This window comes from Humulus lupulus, chromosome 1 (genome assembly GCF_963169125.1).
Source record: "Humulus lupulus chromosome 1, drHumLupu1.1, whole genome shotgun sequence".
NCBI classification, from domain to species: domain Eukaryota; kingdom Viridiplantae; phylum Streptophyta; class Magnoliopsida; order Rosales; family Cannabaceae; genus Humulus; species Humulus lupulus.
The window spans coordinates 189389776-189415575 of NC_084793.1; the positions used below are offsets into that span (position 1 = coordinate 189389776).

General features: G+C 33.1%; 1 long non-coding RNA gene and 1 other non-coding gene across 3 annotated transcripts; both read right to left on the reverse strand.

Moving 5' to 3' along the window:
• Nucleotides 1–743: 743 nt before the first annotated feature.
• On the reverse strand, nt 744–5246 carry LOC133801586 (uncharacterized). 2 transcript variants are annotated; one of them, XR_009876896.1, is made up of 3 exons: nt 4863–5246; nt 1163–2427; nt 744–1066 (listed from the first exon to the last, which is right to left on the reverse strand). It is a non-coding gene; the product is annotated as an uncharacterized LOC133801586 (long non-coding RNA). The 2 variants fall into 2 exon arrangements; XR_009876895.1 differs by having other exon boundaries at nt 1163–5246.
• A 19570-nt stretch (nt 5247–24816) lies between these two features.
• On the reverse strand, nt 24817–24922 carry LOC133813418 (small nucleolar RNA R71). The gene has a single exon (XR_009884430.1). It is a non-coding gene; the product is annotated as a small nucleolar RNA R71 (small nucleolar RNA).
• Between the last annotated feature and the right edge of the window lie 878 nt (nt 24923–25800).

The following is a 25800-nucleotide window of genomic DNA, read 5'->3' on the forward strand; positions in this document are numbered from 1 at the left end:
ATTTTGATGTTCCAGATGATACACTTGTCAGTAAATGATTTTGAAATTGATCGATGCGTAAAGCCTTTCATCTTAGCTAACCTATGTGGATACATATTGATATATAACTTGTCTTTTTTTTTTCACGAGTTGGAAAGAAAAGCATATAATAAAAAAAAATACATCATTGTTATAAACTCTACATTTTATGCATATATATATATACAAATTAATAATTGTGCCAAATTCAAAGACAATTCAAATGATATTTAAAAAAAAATAGTTTCACATTAAAAATAGGATATATTGAAAATACTACCAAAAAAATATATCACAAGCTGTTGTATTGAGCAACGACAATCGACTAACTGTCGTATTTGCCTACGCCGGCATAGGGGTAACTACGCCAAGAGTTAAACATTGTCGCTATTGCGGGCAACGCCGACAGTTAATAGGTGTCACCGTTGCTGGCAAAGTTGTCAGTTATTAGGTGTCGCCGTTGCTGACAACGCCGACAACTAATAGGTGTCGCCGTTTTGGCAACACTGATAGTTATTAGGTATCGTGATTGACTCTTTATGGTGACAATTTTTAATTGTCGCAAAGTTTCCATACCAGAGGGCACTGCAAATATGTTGTCAATGCCCCCTTGTTTCAAAATTAATGTAGCAGTTGCAGTAAAAGACTGCACATATAAAATTAAATTAAATTAACATTAACGTTATATTTGATTTGTTCCAACACTTTCTAATAAAAGAAATTCATAGTTCCAAAAAAGTTTGTTATAAAATGAATATCTAACAAAGTTCCAAAAAAACTAGTTTGCCATAAAAAGGATAATTAGCAAAGTATGCACATCAAAAAGCTAAATTAACTCAACCTATAATTTGTTAGATTGATTCTGTATTTGATTAGTTCTAACAATTTCTAATAAAAGAAATACAAAGTTCCAAAAAATGACTAAATCCCCTCATATAGGTACTGAGCATGCATGCCATCATTTAGTGAGATGCGGTAGAATATATTTTGCCCACTCCTCTTGAACTTCATTAAGTTTAGCGTCAGTATACGGTAAATCTTAATTGAACTGCAAATAATTGAAATTATAAGTTACAAATCAAATATATATGTAATTAAAATATAACTTTATTATAGTTAAAAGCTAAACATATCTAATTATTACATTATTCGATAGATATGCTCTGGTTTTTTGTTGTGAAATGAGATCCTTAGCATACTTCATGTAGTAGATGCCACACTCATTGGTTTTTGGTTCTTGTCGGCATTGTTAACATAGACAAATATAAAAGTATATAACATATACTTGTTAATATACTTATAATTTAAATCTTATGTTTTATAAAGTTGAATGTTACTTACCTTTGGACTATAATACTTTAGGCTTACAATTATTTTTCTTTTTTCTGTATCATAGAGTGTGAAAGCACCATACGTGATAAAAATATTTTAATTAGCAAACAAGTACTATTAAAATGATAATATACATTAAGGAATAAAACTTATATAAACTTACAACATAACTATATTTTTAATCTCAATGCGTAACTGAATGTTAATGGGATCCAAGCACTATACGTAATTGAATGATGCTACAACATCAATTTTGAGCAAGCTCTCTGACTTACTTTTGCTGCAGCAAAGTTCGTGTAATGCTATAACAAAGTTTCAGTGGACAAGGATAGCTTTCTAACTTACTTTTGCTGCAGCAAAGTTCCTGTAATGTTACAACAAAGTTTTAGTGGACAAGTCTCTGACTTACTTTTGCTGCAACAAAGTTCGTGTAATGCTACAACAAAGTTTCAGTAGACAAGAACTGCTCTCTGACTTACTTTTGCTGCAGCAAAGTTCATATTCATTTTTTCTTTTGGGGGCAACAAATGTAATTGGAGATCATGAAATATTCATTTTTTTTAAACAAAGATGTGACAATATTGTTGGTACTTTTCAGAACTTTGGAAATGTAGTAGTTTCTAAATCATTCATACTATCTTTTATGATTTAGTTAGTGTATTTAAGGTCTTCAAGCAAAAAAAAAAAAACAATCTTTATTGGTTGCCATTATTTTTAATTATCATGACAAAATTTAAAACGGACAGCACTTTCCCTATATTTGTAACCTAACCATCTGCCAATTCCACTTCAAATAATTCAATCAATTCAAACAACATGCAAATTTTCTTCCTTATATCTCCCCCAATACACAATTATATATATCACAAAACCTACTTTACTAAGACATGCAATTCTCAACCTTCCGTTATCACCGCAACACACAATTATAATCCCAGAACCTACTTCACTATGGATGAATATTTAAGATATTCAAACTCTTGTAACATACACTTGTATAATATTAAAATGAATAAAAGATTATACCTCTTCCAATCAATAGCAAGCTTTTCTAATGCTCCTTGCTAATTCCAATACCTAAAAATAAAATTAATGCTTGAAATAGTATAACATGGAATATAGTGTACTTATTCCAAATAAACATTTATACATATCACAAATAGTGATTCTTTTTTGGTGTCACTTATTAAACAATCTAGTCACATTTATTTACACAACAAATTATCCAAAAACAATAAATAAACATCAAAATGAATAAAGAACAATTATAGTAACTCATATATAAAGCTCCAAACAATATCCGAAGCTGGTTTTCCAGAAATTACAACTAAAGAATGAGATACCAAAGCCATTTTTCAAAATCCCAATACCTAAATTCTCAATCCAATCCTAAAACTCATGTTGCTTATCTCACAAACTCTTAATCAAAACAATCAATCCAAAATTAACTTAAGTCAAACAAAGGCGATGAATTGTGTTCTTGGAAATTATGTTAACCTCTAATACTTTTAGATTTTAATTTTAACTAAACAATTTTGTGTGTCATTATTATATCAAATGGTCTGCATAGTAGTACAATAATTTCACATTCTCAATACTTATAAATTTTGAGATAGTCAAATACTAACCTTTATATATAAATTTTGAGATAGTCAAATACTAACCTTTATATATACATATATATGGAGAAAGATTTACTCGGCCAGTATAGCATATAGTCAACATATTTTTTTTCTTTCTTTTTAGACCTTTCAAAATAAAATAACAATAGCAGTAATAGTGGGTGAAACTCACCCCGTGCTTTTGGATATACACAAATAAATATCAAACTACAGTAAGAAAATTACAATGACATTGAAAGTGTAGGTCCATTATATATGCATCATCACACAAACAAATTATTTTCTACGCATGGACCTATATAAGCGTAATATGAGACTAGTACTGCAGGTTGTGTGATACTCAAAGAAGTGGTATCACCAGAGTATACTAACCAATTAGTAGAGCAGAAAGTCTTTTATAATACAAACAAATGCATTAATTTCTCACATAATAATTATAATATCTTTGCCATTCATTAATATCTTTGAAATAGAAGTCATTATCCCACTTCAGGAATTGCTACTATTTCTTGCTGTGACATAACAGATACAACAATATATTTACTATTTGTAAATAATCTAAAATGGTGGCCTATATTTGTTTCATCGGGTTATAGTAAACTTTAATATATGTATGTATATATATATATATGATATTTAAACTATATGCAACTAAATTTTATATAGAAATTAATGTATGTATATATAGTATTTTAAACTTTTAAAACCTTGTTTTCATGCTCTGCCAATCCATTTTTATTTTCATCTTGCATGCTTGCTTTCAATAGAGATCAGAAAGTAGTTATTGTAGCAACATTCCATAGAGTTTGACTCTTTTTATTAAAAAGAAATCCATACCCCAAATCCCATATGCTAAGTTACAGATAAAGAATCAATAACAATAAACATACTTAGCAAATTAGCTAGTACAATACCACATAACATTGTGTTTTTCAATAAGATTTTGATTTCAGTTTGAACAAAATAAATGCATGTCACTTGTATCAGCATCCAAAAATCAAAGCTCCATTGTTAAGTGTTATTTTTTTTTTTTTTATCAAGATAGATCTGAGAGAGTGAGAACTTTGAGAAAACACTTTAGTTGTTACTTTTTTACCTCAGTTTTTTAGAACCTGTTTTTAGAAAACAAGGCCAAACACAATGCATTATTTTTAAAACTGTTTATTAGTGCTAAATCTAACAATTTTCAGAAAACAGGTGTAAACTTCCCTCTCCCGTCATATCTAACAATTTTCCAATCTTCCTAGCCAAAGAAATAAACTTTTAACCAGATAAAAACACATTCCAAGTTTAACTAAATTAAATATAATTTCTCGTATTCAAATAAATAAATATAATGGCTTAAATTGCATATAACTGTTACTTTCAAGTTTCAAATAATATAATATAACACAATGAAGAAGCAGTAAACAAAGTATGCAAATCAATTAATAGAATATAATGTAATTCTCTGATCAAGAACTTGAAATATGTAAATTTAATACAACATCAAAAACTGATAAGCAAATAACAATAGTAAAACAAACAAAATTAAACTAAAGAACAAAAAATTAAATAGATGACACCACAAAGTTTATACCGGTTCAGCCAAGAACTTTTGTGAGATGACTAGTGTATATAGTTACATAATACAAAGGATGCTTTTGGCAGTAAATGAACCAATCCAAAACCCATTTGTTTTTTCTCAATGCCCCAAAGCTCTTTATCAAAAAATTTCTCTAATGAAAACATGTTAAATCTAAATATATGATACCATATGATATATACTAGGCATCGAAATAACTCATACACAACATACAAACTTACAATCATATATATAAATATTTTTATATATATAAATTGATTATACGATATTCAGTTAAAATTTGAAAAAAAAAATATATAACTCACAGAGATAAATGGAGGCAGGAGTGCTCATTTTGTCCCCTCCTATCACTTAAAAGCCCAATCCTTGGTTGGGCTTTGTTCATCTTGATACCATTAGTTCGCCCATACTACCCTTCACCATAGACAATGTCAGAGTAGCCAGAAATTGGCCTTGAACCCACGGCGGCGGCGTATAGACCTGGAGGCTTCTGCTCGTAGGGAAGAACGACGACAAAGGGCTTGCGGGGATGGAGTTTCGGCGGTGTCTGGTCTTTCTAGTCCGGTGCTTGAACGGCGGTGACGATTGGTGGGTAGCCGTTTGAGGCTGACAGAGAGCATACGAGAGAGAAAGGGAGAAAGACAAGGTTACGTTCAGTTAAGGAGGGAGAGAGAAAGAGATTTGGGGATTATATTTTTTTTATTTACTTATTTTATAAATAAAATTTGATTATAATGATTTTTAAATTATTTTTTCGTGACTCATTAATTAATTGTTTTATTATTTAGGTATTTATTAAATTACAACATAATTTTTTGTTATTAAAATATTTAGAATGAACATTATTATTTTTATATTTTAAAATTAATTTATATTTTATTTTATAATTTTGAATTAATTTAAAATATAGTATAATTATGTTTTTATTTAATTTTAGAGTATAATCATACTTATTTTTTTTCTTACAAAAAACATAGATAATTTATATGGAATCACAAAAAAAACACATATTAACAAAAATTAATAATTTTTTAAAATAAAACTATGTAAATATGCATTGTGTGTTGTTTGCACCTAGTATATATATAATATAATGCGTGTTTGTGATTTGTGATATAAATAGATATATAATAATATAATATTATACATATTAATATTATATTATTATAGAAATTTAATTATTATTCTTTATGATTTATTATTTGGCTGTGTTGTTATTTAGGCATTTGTTAAATTTTACAGTATATGTGTTCTTTTTTTTTTAATTTTGTTTTGTTATTACAATATTTAGAATGAGTATTTTTTATTATTTTTATATTTTTGAATTAATTTATACTTTAGTTTATTTTATAAATTTGGGTTGATTTAAAATAAAGTATAATTATTATTTTTTAATTGTAAAGTATAATTATATTTGACAATATATAGATAAATATTAAAAAAAATTAAATGTATAGAGATAATTGTAAAGGCCTTATTTATTATAATATTATATTAAATCCCTTTTATTTTTTAAATATTTTTTATTTTTAATTTATTAAATTATTGTTGTATTAGTTTTAAAAGAAAAAAGTATTATAGATGAATTTTCACATAAAAATCTTCTTTTATTAAATATATAATTTAAATTTTAATATAAATATTATTATAAATACAAAAGTTAATAATATAAAAAATTTAGAAACAAAAAAATCTAGGTTAAAAAGTTTTTAATAAATACATCATTTTTATAAATATATATTTACATAATTTAGTTTATTTTTTGAATTATATTATTCATTAATTATATTTTTAAATTTTTTATTTGAATTTCGGTAACATTTTATAACTGTCGGTATTGAGCTTTTATTAATTGTCGGTGTTGGGGTCAATAACGATAATTTTTAACTGTCGGTGTTGGGGTCAACTACAACAGTTTTTTACTGTCGGCATTGGTCTCGAATTAATTGTCGATGTTGGGGTAAATAGTGTAACGCCCTACTACCTTAGAGCCGTTACCAAGTGAGTTTTAAGACAAAACAGTGCAATGAACTCGCTAACCGAGGTTTTTAAAACAAAAGTGTGACTAATAAAAAAGTTAAGGCTGTAATCTTTGAAAATGCGTCGTTTCATTAAAACTTCTAGTACTAAACATTTGGGATCCCAAAATAAGGTTTGAAAACTATTTACATCTTAAAATATGTTTACAGTTGACTAGTTATAAAAATCATAGGTTATTACAGCCTTTTCTCGTATAAACCCCCAACCAAAGCAGTCAGGCAGGCCAAACATGTACGCGTCGCTTCACGCTCTCCGTACTCATGGTTGGTTGACTCAGTCTTTGCCCTTACCTGCAACACAGAGCACCCGTGAGCCGAAGCCCAGCAAGAAAACTCATGCAGTTCATAACATATGCAAAATATACAGTTAATCATATCAGATAGTCCACAGATAAACAAGTCAACCATTAGACTAAGCAAACACGGCCATGCCGCCCCAGAAGCCTTACCAAAGCCTAGGGTCTCGGTCCTCACCGTAAGGATATCACACGTATCCACTGGGTCCTACCCTGACCATAAGCATCCCATGTGCTAAGTGTTACTACCGGCCCCACTGCCGTTCTCAGCCTTTCGCCGTCCTCGGCTCCATTGCCGTTCTCGGCTCCGCGCCGTATCATTCCACTATAACCACATATAGTATGACTCAAACAACATTCAAACAAATATCAATTCATTTAAGTCTACACCCTAACATGTAATGCAAAATATAGGGCCGTGCCCTGCAATCATCTCATCATGCAATATAGGGCCGTGCCCCGCAATCACACTATGGGCCCATGCCCTATCCTACGGGTGTTATAGTTTTCTTACCTGCATCCCGAGCTTCACAATGCACCAAAGTCACGAGCACGGTCCTCTAGCACGAGCCTCTCCAATAGCCTAGTCACAACACACATAAAACATCCTTTAATACTAGTCAATTCAAAACCACTTCCCGAGACCAATCCCACACTCTCGGGACTCCCAAATTCCTAAAACAATTCATCGGAAACATCCCCCGAACCCCCGGAGCAAAGGCTCAAAATTGCGAAATTTCCCATCCTGAAAATAGCCTAGCGCCGCGGCGCCCAGCAAGTCAGAAGCCCCACCCTTCCTGGAAACAGCCTCGCGCCGCGGTGCCCAAGAACAGGGCCGCGGCGCTCCTTCGCGAAACCCAAATTTCTGGGTTTTTCCCTGCATTTTCCCCGAGCTAGCACCACTCCAAATCATCCCAAGCAGGTACCCAAGCCCCAAAATCAATTCAAAACCCCACATAGACCATCTAACAACTCAGAAACATCATTAAAGAAACCCAAACACACAATCAAATCCCCAAAATCCACATCTTTGATTTTCAACTTCAGAAAATATAAAACTCAAAACTCAAACTTAAACCATGCTTAAATTCCTCAAACAATAACAGAAACAAGCCTTAAATTACATAGAATCCTTACCTTGAATGAAGAATCCAACCCTAAGCTTCCTTGATTCATCTCCTAAGTCTCCAATTTCAGCTCCTTCACTCCTCTTCTTCTTCTCATTGCCCTAACTTTCCTTCTCTTTATTTTTAACAAAGCCAACAAATAACCCAAATGCCCAAACCGTGTACCCTATAATCCCAGCTGAAAATTGTCTAAACCCCTTGCCAAATGACCATGCTACCCCTCCAAATAATCCTTTCCCAACTAAGCCTTCAAGGGCACTCTAGTCCTTTCACTAATATTTCAATCCTACCATTTTTCCAACTAAACTTGTTACTCACAGCAGTAACTAATGGTTACCTAGGTTACTCAATCACCAATAACCATTACCCGCTAAACCTCAACTTAACCATAAAATTCCCAAGGTACCCCTAGGCTCCTCCCGAGCCGAGTATAAAATCCCGTTGTGACTTTTGAGTAAACTAGCTCTCTAGGACCGTCTCGGCACGTGCATCACAATAATAACACCACACACACGTGGTACAATTCACATAATACAATTATCACATATCAATGCAGTTATGCCCAACATGGCCAAAATTATAGTTATGCCCTTCTAACACGATCCGGGCCTACATGCATACTAATATACATAGTCATGCATCTCAGATAAACAAATAGTCATATAACATGCTTTAAATCATAATCATGCATTTAACTCATCAAAGTCACACATAAATCCCTTCATGCCCTCCCGGCATGCTAATCAAGGCCCTTAAGCCTTATTAGCGAATTTGGGTCGTTACAAATAGGGACATTCAAAAGCAACGGTGACAATTATTGGCTGTCGGCGTTGGTTTCCATGCCTACACTTTTTAACTGTCGGCGTAGAGTCATGCTAAGCAATTATGACAGTCAATAGAGTTGACTGTCGTGGTTGGGTGTCGAGAAATGCCAATTTTGTAGTAGTATGACTTCATTTCAATAAAACTTAAAAGTATGGAAAATTTTCCACACAATTAACTTAAATTAAGAAAAAACCATAGATTAAGAAAAACCTTAAAATATCCATATTTATGAAGGCTTGTTAGAATTTTTCCCCCTGATTTATTACCAATCCAAATCGTACCCCGAATTTTTCAACTTGTTAAAAATTTTCCCTGAATTCTTCACGTTATTGAAATATGGGACTTCCGTCCAATTTTGCTAACGGAATGGTGATGTGGCAGTTTGGTGGCCGATGTGGTACTGTCATGTCAATGCCTCGTTTATAATATAAAGAATAAATATGATTTTTGCCCCTCGAACTATTACCATACCAAATTGTGCCCCCTAAATTTTAAAAATTTAAAATTAAACAATCTTTTGAATATTAAAAAAAAAGAAAAAAAACCATTAAATTTTTTAAAAATGATGGTGACAAAAAATTGGCTCGAGTTTTGGGCATGCATCAGAATGAGCTCAAAGTTGGTTGGGTAGCAACATCGTCGACAGACTGGGCTCATGTGGGTTCCTGACGACTTTCACGCTTATGTCGTCTTAAGTTTTATTTTGTATGATTTAATCTAATTTATATGAATTGTTAGTTTATTGCTTTTTTTATATTTTCTGTTTAATATTCAAAATATTGTTTAAATTTTAAATTTTAGAATTCGAGAGGCATAATTTGGTAATGGTAATAGTTTGAGAGTAAAATCCTATCTATTTTTTAAAATTATATACGTGACAATTTACATTAGCAATCCAGAAGTCTTACATTTGAGTAAAGTGAATAATTCATGAGGAATTTTTAACATGTCAAAAAATTCAAGAAACACAATTTGGTAGTGATAATGGTTCCGAAGAAAAAATATCCTAATAAACCTTTATGAAATGAAAGTAAAGAAATCCATATCTCACATAATTTCCTATAATTTCAAATCCCTATAAATTTCAGTCTTTGAATTAGGTTTTCCAATAGTCCAACGGATATGAGTACTTGAAGCAAGGTGAGGGTCTGTATATTGACTTGACCCTATAATTTTTAAGTTAATTTAGTTTTAAATAGTTAGGTATCCAATTCAGTTAATTTGGCGGACCGAATAAATAGCTAGGTAATAAATAGTTAAGGTGTACCAAAAGGAAGTTTTATTTATAATTAGAGTAGACTCCAAGAATTCCTCCCAAATTTATTTTTCACATTTTATTATGAGAAAATTTCGTTCACCTATTTTATTTTACAAAATAATATGAAGAATGTCTCTTTATCTCGAATTTAGTCAATTCCTCTTAATATAACCAAATTATATTTAGAGAAAATATCATTTGGCCCTTTCGATTTAAAATTAGGGAATTTACTCATTTTGTATCATATGTTTTTGCAAATTATCATTTTGGTACCCTCTATTTTCAATAATGCTCATATGGTACTCTATATTTTAAAATTATACATATTTGATACCCTAGACTCAGATTTGATAGATAAAATTTTGTCAATATGATCAAATTGTCATCAGTTATATGCAATTAAGTAATTAAATTTAAATTTGGAACTTACATAATTGACAGCAGTTTGATTAAATTGGTAAAATTTTATTAATTAAATTTGAGTTTAGGGTACCAAATATGTACGATTTTAAAATACAGGGTACCATATGAGTATTATTGAAAACAGAGAGTACCAAAATAATACTTTGCAAAAACACAGGGTACTAAATGGTTACCTACCCTTAAAATTATTGCCAAGTTGTAGTATGAGTTTCCAAAAAACTTATAAGGTTATTTTACATAGTTAAAAAGGACCCAATTAATTCTACCTGTTTTTAGCTATATTTCTTTTATTTTTTAAAAACAAAAATATCATCACTTAAAATATATTAATATATTTATTTTCTTATGAATATAATTTATAAATTCATCAATTATATTCATAAGAAAATTTAATCCTTGTATCTCAACATACATGTTTCAGCAATGGTGAAGTCCTTTGCTACTCCAGCTAGGACGTCCTCTCAGTACTTCTCTAACTGAGGATCATTCCTTTGAGCTTCTCTTACTCTCTCAAGGAGCGTAGACTGAAGTGTAATATTGGCCATTCTACACACAATGAACTTTATCCTAGCTCTAGTCATCTCCTCTGTCAATTCTCTGGATATATGCATTAAGCTATACACTTGTCCTTGACCTCTCCAACTCAGGGCATCTGCTACTACGTTGGCTTTCTCTGCATGATAAAGGATCTCATAGTCATAATCCTTCACCAACTCAAACCAATGTCTCTGCCTCATATTCAGATCCTTCTAAGTAAAAAAAAAAACTTCAAACTTTTATGATTGGTGTTGATCTCACACTTTTCTCCATATAGATAGCGTCACCATACCTTCAGTGAAAATACCACCGCTGCCAACTCCAAGTCATGAGTAGGGTATCGATGTTCATGCTCCTTTAACTGTCGTGATGCATAGGCAATCACCATCCTAGCCTGCATAAGAACACAACCTAACTCTTGTCTCGATGCATCACAATATACCATAAACTTCTCCTGATCTGAAGGAAGACTCAATACCGGAGCAGTGATCAATTGCCGCTTTAACTCCTGGAAGTTGTTCTCACATATGTCTGACCATACAAACTCCAGATTCTTGCGTGCCAACTATGTTAGTGGCGTTGCAATCTTCGAGAACCCTTCAACAAAACACCAATAGTATCTTGCTAAACCCAGGAAACTCTTAATCTTTGTGGCACTCCTGGGTCTTGTCCAATCTCTCATCACCTCGATCTTGGTTGGATCCACCATGATTCCATCCTCACTGACAATGTGAACAAGGAATGTAACATGAGGTAGCCAGAACTCGAACTTCTTAAATTTGGCATACAATTTGTGGTTCCTCAACCTCTGAAGTACCAACCTGAGATGCTGCTCATACTCTGTCTTTGACCGAGAGTAAATCAATATATCATCGATGAAGAAGATCACAAACTTGTCCAAGTAATCACTGAACACCTTGTTCATCAAATCCATGAACGTTGTCGGGGCATTGGTCAATCGAAAAGACATGACTAAAAACACATAGTGCCCATATCTTGTGTGAAAGACTGTCTTCGGAATATCCTCATCTTTTATCCTCAGCTAATGATAACCAAATCGAAGATCAATCTTTGAGAATACTATCTTACCCTACAACTGGTCAAACAAGTGATCAATCCTTGACATCGGATACTTATTCTTGATAGTCTGATGGAGCCATTCTGTACAATGCCCTGGACACTAGTTTCGTCCCCAGTGCCAACTAAATTACAAACTCAATCTCTCGATGCATCGACAACCCTGGTAATTCCTCTGGGAATACATCTCGAAACTCACAGACCAATCTAGTCTCTTTAGGTCCAATTGGTATGACCTTAGTTGTATCCACCACACTAGCTAGAAATCCCATCCAACTACCTTGCAATAGGTCTATAGCCCTCAATGCTTATATCATAGGGATCTGGGGTCCATATTGTTAGTCAACTACGACGCGAGTTTGCCAACCTTAAGCAATCTGTGGTGGAGGCATGCTTAAGGTTTTGGAGAAACACTGATTGATGAGAAGTTTAAGGATAAGGTCGAGGCTTCTATGAGGAGTTGGATGGTGAATGATTATAAGAATGAGAATGTTGGTAACACGTTTACCATGTGCGTAGCAGAAAGCACAGGGTGTTGGGCCCAGAGATTTCAAAAAAAAAATTATTTAAACAAACTTTAAATAATCGGATCCATTAACATGCAAAACATTAATCATAGAGAAATAAAAAGATGAGGATTTACCAGTTGAAGAACTATCGAGAATCCTTGCTATCTTTTTGTATCTCCAATGAACATCCAATCCAAAGTAGTTCTTTAAAAAACTCAAACCAACATCATCCAAGATGTATCTCTACACCTCAAGACGTGTGTGGGCACGTAGAGTAATGGTAAGAAAATATTTTTGATTCACTAGATATTCTCAACACATGAGATCTTGGAATATTAAGTCTGAGACAAAGTTCAAGAAAGGGAAAATATTATGATATATTTTCTCTCTCTTGAATATTTTGAAATATTATGTCTCTTTTGAAAACTATATTATCTGATAGATTTATAAAAGAATTACTTAAATTCAAAATTTAAAATCTCAACTATAAATCTATTATTATTAAATAAATAAAAGAAAAATATCAAGATACAATCTTGATTAGTTACTATAGCTACACGCCAACTACAGTCCCTGGAATATGGTTGGCATGTAGCATCCTTATTTCTAGGAAAATGTTCCAACAAATTTTCTTTTAATTATATTTAATAATTTATTTATTCTAAAATATCTAAACCTTATAACTTATCTTATCAAATTAATTAAAGAATAAATATTGATTCTGTGGATGCTCAAAATTCAACACCGGTAAAGAGCCCACATCTCATGCCTAAGGTCCCTAGAAGGTCCAAAGCAACCATGTTTGAAGTGTAGGATCTTGAAATTTAAATCTAGATGCACGCTTCCTATTATTTTTCCAAACACATAATAGAAACATAGAATAACACGACATACATATGAACATTAGATTCGTAAATTAACATAAACACAATGATGTAGAAACTTACGAATACGCAGCGGAACTGGAACAACTCCTTCCTTCAATCTCTCTAACTCTTGATTCCTTTCTGTAGCAGAGTATTATCAAGAGATTGAACTAGATTAGCAACACAGTCTTCCTCACCAAGCCTTTGATCAATCTAGAACTAGTGTGGGCTGGTTCTCAACACATGAGATAGAGATCTAGAAAAGAAGAAGATTAAGTGGCTAAGAAAGGATTAGAGTGTCTAGGTTTTCACTTACCCAATGAATCAACTGAGACTGACTTATGAAAACCCTAGATATCATATTCCTTATATAGACAACTTAGTGGGCTTTATTTAAATTTAAATTAAAATTAAAATTTTGAATTAATTAAAATAATAAACAAAAAGATAAAAGCATTGGGCTCCCACAAATGGACTTGGGCCCAATACTTTTATTTTGAATTTAAATCCCAATTGGGCCTAAATTCAAAACATTTTATTTATTTATTTTAATTAATTAACTAAATCCTTATTCAAATTAACTAATTATAATTTGAAACTTGATTTAATTTTTATTTATTTATATTGACACCAATTTATCAATATTAATAAATTTACCCAAAGATTCTATTTTATTTTCTAAATCTCATATCTCTATAAATTTTCCAAAATTGACCTAGTCAACTTTAAAAAATCCTAATTGATAATTAAATCAATTAATTGAGACATTCTAGATGATTTACTCAAAGGTGATGCGAGGACCATGGATCCATGAAATCAAGCTCCAATAAGTTACCGTGAATTTATTTATGAATAATTTCACTACCTTATTAATTCCTCGTGACTCCACTATAGACTTGGAATTGAACTCTTGAATTCATAGAACGTATTTTCCAAACCATAAATACGTTATCCATTGTTATAACCATTACAGTTAGTTAATCCTCTATCGATGACTTACTAACAAGCTGGGTGAAAATTACCGTTTTACCCCTCATCAGTATTTTATCCTTAACTCCCACTAAGTTCCTTATAAATGATATTTCCGTGAACTTAATCACAGAAATGAGATCTCAATCATTTAACATTTTGAACAAAGCAATTAAGGAAATCATCTTTTCACTTCTCATACAGAAGTTATAGATTTCATATCTATGAATAATACTCCCACTCAATTTCATTACTAAATCTCCAAGATGTAAGTATGGGCTAGACCGTAGGGTAAGCTGGTAACGAACAAGTCAAAAGATTTAAATAATATAATTAGCAGAATATTATCACTCAGAATTAAGATCGACTTAACCTATGGTCAACGTTGTGATATTGATTAGATTCGATAACAACGATACTTATTTATCAATCAATAATCAATATCGGTCCTAGTCCGATGTAACCAAATACATCCGATCATATCTACTTGGTCAATGCCTTGGACAAGACATCACACTCCTAATGTGTAAGCAGATCATATCGTAGATTTCCTAATCAGTGAAAATCCAATGCACTGATCTAATCTAGGACTCGTTCTTTTTGAACATATAATTACAACTATAATCCACTGTGACCTAGTCACCATAATTGTAACTATCCATATGTTCAGGATTTTATGAATGTTTGTATTAATTGAATAAACATGTAATAAAACAAGCGAACAATGCAATTGAATAAACAAAATGATTTCTACTTCTTTTATTGATAATAATAACGTGTTACATAAGAAATATGGTTTTATTAAGGGCATAAAACCCAACATGAAGTCCATTTGAACCCTCAAACTAGTGCTTAAATCGACCCTGCTCCAAATGACACCCGCGCGCGCCTTCGCCTCGCGACACCACCAGGAGATAAGCGTCTCGCGGGGCGCGCGCCTCGCGACACCACCAGGAGACAAGTGTCTCGCGGCCCCCATGACGCCACGTGCAACGGTCACGCCGTGGTCCTCGTGGTGGCCTCCTCTCACACACCAGTCTCATCCTAAGGGGTGTCCTCATGGTGGCCTCCTCTCACACACCAGCCTCGTCCTTAGGGGTGTCCACGTGGTGACCATGGAGCAAGAAGAGTTAGGATATGGATGGTACGGTGTCCATGCTAGACAGGTAGTGGCAGTACATTAATGGTACATGGTCAGGATTCCCTCAACATGCTTATGAGATCCGTACCCAACAAGTAGTGGAGGCATAATATGGTACCAAAACAGGAGTACTTTTGTAGACCCCTGACATGTACTAGAGCAAACCCCCACTCTTCCAACACCACTACCCTTGAGACCACTCTCCTGACAGTGTACTTGTGTACCATCTGGTCTCCTGGACCACAATGTATCAGGGGCCATTAGAGCCCACTATAAAAGGAACCACACTTCCACATGGAAGGGAGTTGGAAAAAATACTGTAGCACTACACCATAAGAAATACAAATTTAGTTCACCATTTTCCTTCTGCAAGTGTTCTTTGAGTTTCCAATTAGATCTTTGAAGTTTCTCTTTTGATAATCTCTACATTTCTATTTTTCTAACTTAACTTGGTTGACAAGTTCTCACTGTCAACAGATTCAAATTCACAATTAATTTGAATTATCATAAATATCTTTTCACATTTATTTATTTAAATAAATAAAATCAATTAATTCAAAATTAATTATTTCAATTATTTAAATGTCAATTTCGAAATCCCCATTTTATTTCAAAAAGAAAATTAAAAACTTCCTTTAATTAAAATGCCAATTTCGAAAGTTTCCACATTATTTAAATAATTTTTCTCAATTACATATTTGACCATGAAGAACAAATTACTTCCAAATATGCCCTTATCTTGATTTTTCACAATTTCCACTCTTACCTTGAATAGTGTTGGTAGAGCCATCTCAGAGACCTATGGACCTATAATTTCAAGCTCTAATAAATTTAGATTATTAATTAACACTCTTTAATATAATAACCTTAATTTATTAATCTCAATGTTATTCCACTAAAAATATGAGGTTGCACTCTTGTAATTATAGACATTTATTTATTAATTACTTTTAAATATATAAAAAATGTCCATCAATTTAATCACTACATAAAATTCAATCCTCTATTAATGGTTTATAATTAAAGTAGAAATTAATTACCGTTTAACCTCTTTAATTATATCTTGTTTCCTGAAGTACCATTAACTTTACTAGTGAGGGTTAATTCATAAACTGATTTATGAATTTGAGCTCAATAACCTTTCAGTTCCAAAAGTCAACCCTTAAGAGAACCATTATTCAATTCCTCTCTGAAAAGTATAGATTTCATATCTGTATATTATGTCCCCAACCATCTACATCAATGAGTTCCCAAAACAAAAAATTTCAGCCTGATCATTCTGACAAAACATAATGAGTGAATCAAAGAACTTATATGATATAAACACGAGTTCATAATAACTTCATAATTAAGATAAATTTATATATGATCATCTTATTGATATGTTAATTTTTTTTTTTTGAAAAAAAGATATGTTAAATTAATACTTGAAATTCCGTTTTTTATGATTACCAACTTAATTATTCAAATTAAATAATTAATTGTTGAACTGTTACAGAAATGTGTAAACAGACACATAGATTGTTTGAACAGAAATCAGATATGTTTAAATAGTTTGTGACCAGAAGATAAAAACGAACATAGGGTAAAGAACACACGAAATTTTACGTGGTATCAGCAATCTTTGCAGATTGCTACTAGTCCACGAGGCCACGCCCAGAGAATGAAATTTATTAGAAGAATATCTAAATGATTCCAAAACCAAATTGACTTATACAAATAAAGACTCCCTCTTGAATTTGTCGCAACTATTGTAATCTAAACTTCTAATCAAATTTATGAAGTGCTAAGATCTTGAACTCCCTTCAAATCATAACACTTGCACTTTTCCTCCCGAAAAGTGACTCATGAACAAGACTTCTCCCGAAGCTTGATGAACAATGTCCAAGTATGTTCAACCTGCACAATTAACACAAAGAAAACAATACAGAAGTACACTGTAATAAACCACTAAGAACTTGCTGGACTCAAGTTCTTCACATAATAAAAAGTTTCTCTAAAACTTGAAAATATTTGGAAAATAATATGCCAAGAGAGATAAACCAAAAACCAACGACCTAAGGATGATTATATACTTTTTAGAATCCCTTTAGGTCGTGGAAAACAAATCAGAAACCAATCAGCCAATAAATGGAAAATCTTCCAAAACAGGAAAGTCAGAATCTGTTCAAACAGACTGGCAATCCGTTCAAATAGATTCATTGAACCTGGACAGTTTTTTAAACCTAGTTTCCCTAAATAAATAAGGAAACAATATATACTTTATCTCTGCAAGCTGTACACGATTTCTGGACAAATAAATCAGATCAAAACAATAAAAATAAATACCAATAATTTCCATTTCAAGAAAAGATATTCTTTTATAGGAAATTATATATTTATTTTATTAACATATATATAATAATATGATTTTAGAAAATATATCACAACCAAAACAGAAAACTACCCATTTCAAAAATCCTCCTTTAATTAATTTTGTCAAATATGCCAATAAAGGATTTTACAATACTTATAAAATAAACGGTATTATTAAGTATTAATAACATATTGGGTCCCGTTCATGTATAACCACTTTATACAAAGTACCTCTACTAAGATGTCCTACTACATCAGTAGCCCGTATCTAGATTACATGTATTCATAATACTAGTGAACCGTACTTCCAATATTTAATCCAAAGATTCCATATAACTTTGTCTTACTGCGAACTGTTTAAATTCATTTCATACAATCTTAATCCTATCATACCAATACAATATTGCAGTCACAATAATGAATATTGAAAATTTATGATATTCATATAATATTATTCTAATAATAATAATAATAAACAATAGATATACGCTAAAATTCATTTCAATTATTTATTTCATAAAACATTGTTTAATACATATGCTTTAAAAGAGCACTAATCCCAACACGTACACAGTACCCACAAATACAAATGGGTCTTCACCCTCACGCTCAAAAGCCACCATCATTCTCTTACAATCTATGGTTGCCCCATACTTGGCTAACCAGTCCGTACCCAAAATCATATCGAAATTCTCCATGGCTAGCTCAATCAGGTCCACTGATAACTCTCTACTGTCCACCTCTACTGGTAGGGACCTAATCCATCTCCTAGACAACACCAACTCCCTTGTAGGAAATAAAGTTCCAAACCCCACAGCACAATAATCACATGGTCTACACAACCTTTCTATCACTCTGCTAGATACAAAAGAATGTGTAGCACAAGAATCAATCAGCAGAGAATAAGAAGAATCAACACTAGAAGCTAACATTGAGGAACTAGCCTCAACCTCTGATTGCATCAAGGCGAAGACTCAAGCTTGAGTCAAGCTGTCCGCCTTCTTTGGTTCTTCCTTCTTCGACTTCGGGAAATCCTTCCCGAGGTGCCCAACTACTCCACATAAAAAGCATGCCGTCACTCAGCATTCTCCCAGATAGCGTCTCTTGCAACTGACACACTTCAAATAAGTCCTCCAAATCTCATTGCTGCCCTGACGGCCTGATAACTCTACAAAAAAGAGTTATTTTACCACATTTTTTATGCTAATTGTTGCTCAGTCTTTGAGTTTTTAAGTAATTTATTAAGTTTTTAAGTAATTTTGAATTTATTAGGTTTTTTTTTTAATTTTATAGATTTTTGTATATTTTTATGGTTATATTATTATAAAATGTTGTAGTTTAATTATTTGAATTATTGATTTTAGTTAGAAGTAAAAAAAAATGCACTTTTGTTGATCTTAAATGCTAAATTAAATTAATTTTTAATTAATTATTTTCAAAGAATTAATATGATTTATTTATAAGTAAAAATATTTGATTGTGATTCAATTTATTTTTATTTTAGGGAATATGTTGTATTTTTTTGGGCTTTGAAAAGTAAGGAAAGGAAAAGAAGTAAAGTTGGAAAAGAAGTGAAGAAAAGTGGCATTTTTGAGGAAGTTTAAGCCCATCAGCCACCTGGGCCCGCCTGGCTCACCACCCCAGCCCAGACCGAAGCCCAGCCTTCCCACCTCTTTCGGGCCCGAGCTCAGCACCCAGGCCCAATGTCAGCCACCAGCCCAGCCTCTTGGGCCTGCCTGCTCCATTCGACCCACCAGAAGCCTCAAGTAGCCACCAGCACGGGCCCACGCCCAGATTCGGCCCAGCCTCATCAAGCTTCAGCCCTTCCCTTCGCCAGCCAGGCCCGAAGCCCAGCCAAACCTCTCAGCCCAACCAGCCCACCTGGCCAGTCGACTGCCACACCCACCAAGCCACCATCAATTCCCTTGAGCCCATCATTTGTACCTTTGTCCCCTATGTCAAAAAATGTCACCTTTTTTACCCAATTTTTCCACATATTTCAGCACAACATCATCATTTCACCCTATAATTTACCTCTACATACCATATTTACTTTATTTAATTAATTTAAGTTGATTATTTTAATGCTCTCATTTTGGCTATAAATATAGAATTTCAAGACCATTTTAGGGTGCTTAATTTTTGGGGTTACCATCTTCTTTCTACCATTTTCTCTCTTCCATTTTGGGGTTTTTCAAGAGCATTTTCAAGTATGTGTTTTGTTTATTTTGTAATTTCTGTTCTAGTTATGTGCTTCTAATATTTTTCATAAGATTATTAAGATCATGATGAAGCAACTTGTAACTGGATAATATTTATGTTGTATGTTGATTTCCCTTGTAATGCAACAAAGTTTATGGATTTTTCTTCTTCATATTTTTCTTTCATCTTTAATATCTCATGTTTTGGATTGTTAGATTGTAACGACCCAAATTAGCTAATAAGGCTTAAGGGCCTTGATTAGTGTGCCAGGAGGGCAGGTTGGGATTTATGTGTGATTTTATGAGTTAAATGCATGGTTATGATTTAAAGCATGTTATTTGGCTATGTGTTTATCTGAGATGCATGGCTACGTATATTAGTATGCATGTAGGCCCAGATCGTGTTAGAAGGGCGTGATTGTAATTTTGGCCATGTTGGGCATAACTGCATTGATATGTGATAATTGTATTCTGTGAATTGTACCACGTGAGTGTGGTTTTATTATTGTGATGCACGTGCCGAGACGGTCCTAGAGAGCTAGTTAACTCAAGAGTCGCAACGGGATTTCTATACCCGGCTCGGGAGGAGCCTAGGGGTACCTCGGGAATTTTATGGTTAAGTTGAGATTTAGCGGGTAATGGTTATTGGAGATTTAGTAACCTGGGTAACCATTAGTTACTGCTGAGAGTAACAAGTTTTAGAAAGAAAATGGTAGATATGAAATAGAAATGAAAGGACTTAAGTGCCCTTGAGGTTTAGGTAGGAAAGGTTAGGCAAGGAGGGGCAAAATGGTCATTTGGTTGGGAATTAGATAAATGGCAGATGGGTTATATGGGGTACACGGTTTGGGGCTTAGTCATTTTGGTCTTGATAGAGTTTGAAGAGAAGAGAAAAGAGAGGGAAAAGCTAGGGCATGAAGAAGAAGAAGATGAGTGGAGGAGCTGAATTGGAGACCTAGGAGATGAAGGAAGCTTAGGGATGGATTCTCCATATGAGGTAAGGAATTTTGTACACATTTAAGGCTTGATTATGTTATGGGTTAAGAAATTTGAGCATGGTTTAAGTTTGAACTTTGAGTTTTTATTTTTCTGAAATTGAAATCAAGGATGTGGATTTTGGGGATTTGATTGTGTGTTTGGATGTCTTTGATGATGTTTATGGGTTGTTAGATGGTCTATTTGATGTTTGAAATTGATTTTGGGGTTTGGGTATTGGTTTGGTATGATTTGGGAAGGTTTTAGCTCGGTGAAAACGCAAGAGAAAACCCAGAAATCTGGGCCTGCGAAGGCGTGCCGCGGCACAGTTTTTGCGTGCCGCGGCGTGGAGCCCCTGTCTTGCTGGGTGCCGCGGCACAAGAAAGTTGTGCCGTGGCACAAGGCCAATTTCAGGATGTCATTTTTGGGCAATTTTAGGCCTTTGCTCCGGGGGTTCGGGGGATGTCTCCGGGGTGTTGTTTTAGGAATTTGGGAGTCCCGAGAGTGCGGGATTGGTCCCGGGAAGTGGTTGTGAATTGATTAGTATTTAAGGAAGATTCTTGTGTGTTGTGACTAGGATATTGGAGAGGCTCGTGCTAGAGGACCGTGCTCGCGGCGTGAGTGCATCAGGAGGCTCGGAATACAGGTAAGAAAACTATATCACCCGTAGGATAGGGCGTGGGCCCATAGTGTGATTGCGGGGCACGGCCCTATATTGCATGATGAGTTGATTGCCGGGTATGGCCCTATATTGCATTACATGTTAGGGTGTAGACTTAAATGAATTAATATTTATTGGAATGTTGTTGTGTTATGCTATATGTGTGATTATAGTAAATTGAACGGCAAGGGCCGAGAACGGCGTAGGCCGGGTACGGCAGCGGGGCCGGAAGTAACACCTAGCACATGGGATGCTATAGTCAGGGCAGGGCCCGGTGGATACATGAGTTATCCTTACGGTGAGAACCGATACCCCAGGGCTTTGGTAAGGTTTCTGGGGCGGCATGGCCGTGTTTGCTTAGTCTAATGGTTGACTTGTTTATTTGTGGATTATCTGTTATGATAAACTGTATACATTGCATATGTTATGTTCTGCATGAGTTTTCTTGCTGGGCTTCGGATCACGGGTGCTCTGTGTTGCAGGTAAGGGCAATGACTGAGTCAACCAACCATGAGTACGGAGAGCGTGAAGCGACGCGTACATGTTTGGCCTGCCCGACTGCTTTGGTTGGGGGTTTATTCGAAAATGGCTGTAATAATCTATGATTTTTATAACTGATCAATTGTAAACTTATTTTAAGATATAAATAGTTTTCAAACCTTATTTTGGGATCCCAAATGTTTAATACTAGAAATTTTATTGAAACGACGCATTTTTCTAAGATTACAGCCTTAACTTTTAATTAGTCACACTTTTGTTTAAAAACCTCGGTTAGCGAGTTCATTGCACACTGTTTTGTCTTAAAACTCACTTAGTAACGGCTCTAAGGAAGTAGGGCGTTACATAGATAATATGCACTTTGTTCTTCATTTTGCAAAACATAATATTCTTTGTGTAAGATGTGTCATTAAATTGTACACATCCAATGCTTAGAACAGAAATATTATGTTTTGCCTTATAAATAATGTTATTTGATTTTTGTTGTTTCATTAGGTTGATTCACATTAAATACTTTGAAATTATACTTTTTGAAAAGTGAAGAAGAGTCCTATCTTTTTAGAAGTAATTTGTGCTTAAAATTATAAATCCATTTGGAAAATGATAGTTTGACTTATTTTAACTATCACTAAAACTTAGGAATCAATATACTAATAAGTATTATTAAACTTACATTTTGTGGATTCTAGTATCTTAATAATCTTTCCTTTTAACACTTATTTTCAAATCATTATTAGTTTATTTTTATTCTCTTAAATAACTTTATTTTAAATATTTTATTTTATGTTCATGATATTAAATCTCATCAATCTTTGGAGCTAGGTTAGAATTTATTAATTTTGGTTTAAAATAGTTTTCTTTTTTATTTTAGAAAACTCCTTTGGGTTTGATCTCATGCTTACACGAACACTATATTTCATATACGATTCGTGCGCTTGCGAGTTATAAATTTTTAAAACATACCCGTTTTGGGTCCATCAAGATTTTGATGCCGTTGTCGGGGAGTTGCAAGAAAAGAAATGAATTTTTTCTCAAGGTTAGTGAATTCTTCTACTAGTTATTTTAATTTTTGTACTTACACAAACATAAAAAAATATATATTATTAAAACTATAAAAACTAAAAAAACGATAAAAAGAAAATTTGGGACGGTTCTACCACCCATTAAAAAAAACTTACTCATATAGTTATATTTATTGTTTTTTTTAGTTGACGGCACTTGTGCCTCCTAATTTTTCTATCTTTTTAATTTTTATAGTTGATGGAACTTGTGTCTCCTTTCTATATTTTGAATTTTTATAGTTGACGTCACTTGTGCCTCCTATCTATCTTTTTAATTTTTATAGTTGATGGCACTTGTGCCTCCTAATTTTGTTGTAATTTTATTTATTTTATATATTTGTTAGTTGACGACATTTATGCCTCCTAACCTTTGTTGTAATTTTCTTTATTTATCTTGTTGTTATTTTTTTTTTGCAAGTTACTAGTTGATGGAAATTTTGCCCCCTAGCTAGTTGATGGCAATTTTGCCTCCTAGTCCTTTATCTTATGTTTTAGTTGATGGCACTTGTACCTCCTAATTTTTACCTTATTTTTGTTATGGTTGATGGCATGCTATGCCTCCCTATTCTTGTCTAATTTTTGATAGTCTTATTTAATTTTACCTTATTTTTCTTTGTCTTTTATAATATTTTAGTGTGATTGTGAAAAAATACTTGAAAAAAAAGAGAAACCTAAATATTTTCCTTTCACCATAAGCAATTTTTGCTTAAAGGAAATTTGAACAAAATTCCCAATCCACCTCTACTAATTAACCTCGGGGAGTTGTTAGTAGTGTGTGAGTAAGTGGAATCAAATAGGCTTGGGGACAAGTAAACCATAAGAATTATATTGTTGTGAAATATCTAAAAATCCTAAGTATGCTCTGTGGTTGCGGTTTTAACTGATCTTCCACATCAGAAAATTGCTTGTTTGAAATTATCTTTGTTGCCTTGTTTGTGAAAATTGTATGCATCATTGGGAACGTAACTCTAAAAATCGATTAGTAAAAAGACATTTATCTCTGTTTGAAATTGAAAGTGTTAGTAAAAATTTAAGCATCATGGAACCAATTGCTAATCTTGTTGATGAAAATGTTGTGCATGAAAAAACTATGCTGGAGTATTTTGCACCCATTTCATCTAATGCTCCTTCATGTATTGTTCTTCCTACTACTTCTACTACCCATTTTGAGCGTAAACCATCAATCATTCAATTGTTGCCATCTTTTTATGGGTTGGATAGAGAGGATATTTACATGCATGTCAAAGATTTTTTAGAAATTTGCTCAACATTTAAATTTCAAAATTTTTCTGATGAGTCGGTCAAACTAAGATTGTTCTCTTTTTCATTAAAAGACAAATCAAAAGCTTGGTTAAATTCCCTTCCCACGGGGTCTATAACTACATGGGATCAACTTTATAATAAATTCTTGCTGAAATTTTTTCCTATGTCTAAAACTGATAGTCTAAGGAGAGAAATCTCTGAGTTTTTTCAAAAAGATACTGAAAGTTTTATGAATGTTGGGAAAGATTTAAAGATTTATTATTAAAATGCCCTCATCATGGTTTTGAAAAATGGAGACTTGTAAAATATTTTTATGATGGTTTGACTCCCTCTAATCGTTAAATGATTCAATCTATGCATATCGAATTTTTTTAAATATCAAGGACATGAGGCTTGGGATGCCCTTGAAGATTTATCTGTCAATTCGCAACAATGGAATTATTTTGATCCTAGGTCTAGGTCAACTAATTCACCAAAAAGAGGAATAAGGTATGAAGTAAAAGATGAATTAGACTTAAGAACATCCTTAGACAAATTAGCGAGAAAAGTAGAAGCTTTAGCCATAAGCCAAACTATAAATTCTCCAATACAACCAAGAAAAGATGTTTGTTCTATATGTTCTAGTCCTTGCCATAATTCCCAATCATGTCCTTCCTACCAAGAAGTCTTTTCTGAGGAGGCCAATGTTCTTCATGCTTATGGGAAACCAAATGATAACCCATTTTCATCAACTTACAATCCGAATTGGAGAAACCATCCAAACTTTTCATGGAGACAAAACCAACCTCAAATGAATCAAGGGCACCAATACAACACGCAAAACCAAACTCATGCCCCACAATATCAACCGTATCCTCAACAAAGACAACTTTCCTTAGAAGATACTTTACAATAATTTATGCAATCCACTCAACAAATCCTACAAAATCAGTCTCAATCAATTACCAAACTTGAGACACAAGTAGGACAACTCGCCACTGCTTTAGCTGATAGAGAAAAAGGAACATTCCCTAGTCAACCTATCCATAATCCAAAAGGTCAATATGGGATAGGAAAGTCTAGTCATAATGGAGAAGTCAAATCAATTTCAACTCTTAGGTCCGGAAAGAACATTGTCAAACCCGATTACATACTCGAGGTTGAAAAAGAAAAAGAAAAAAGT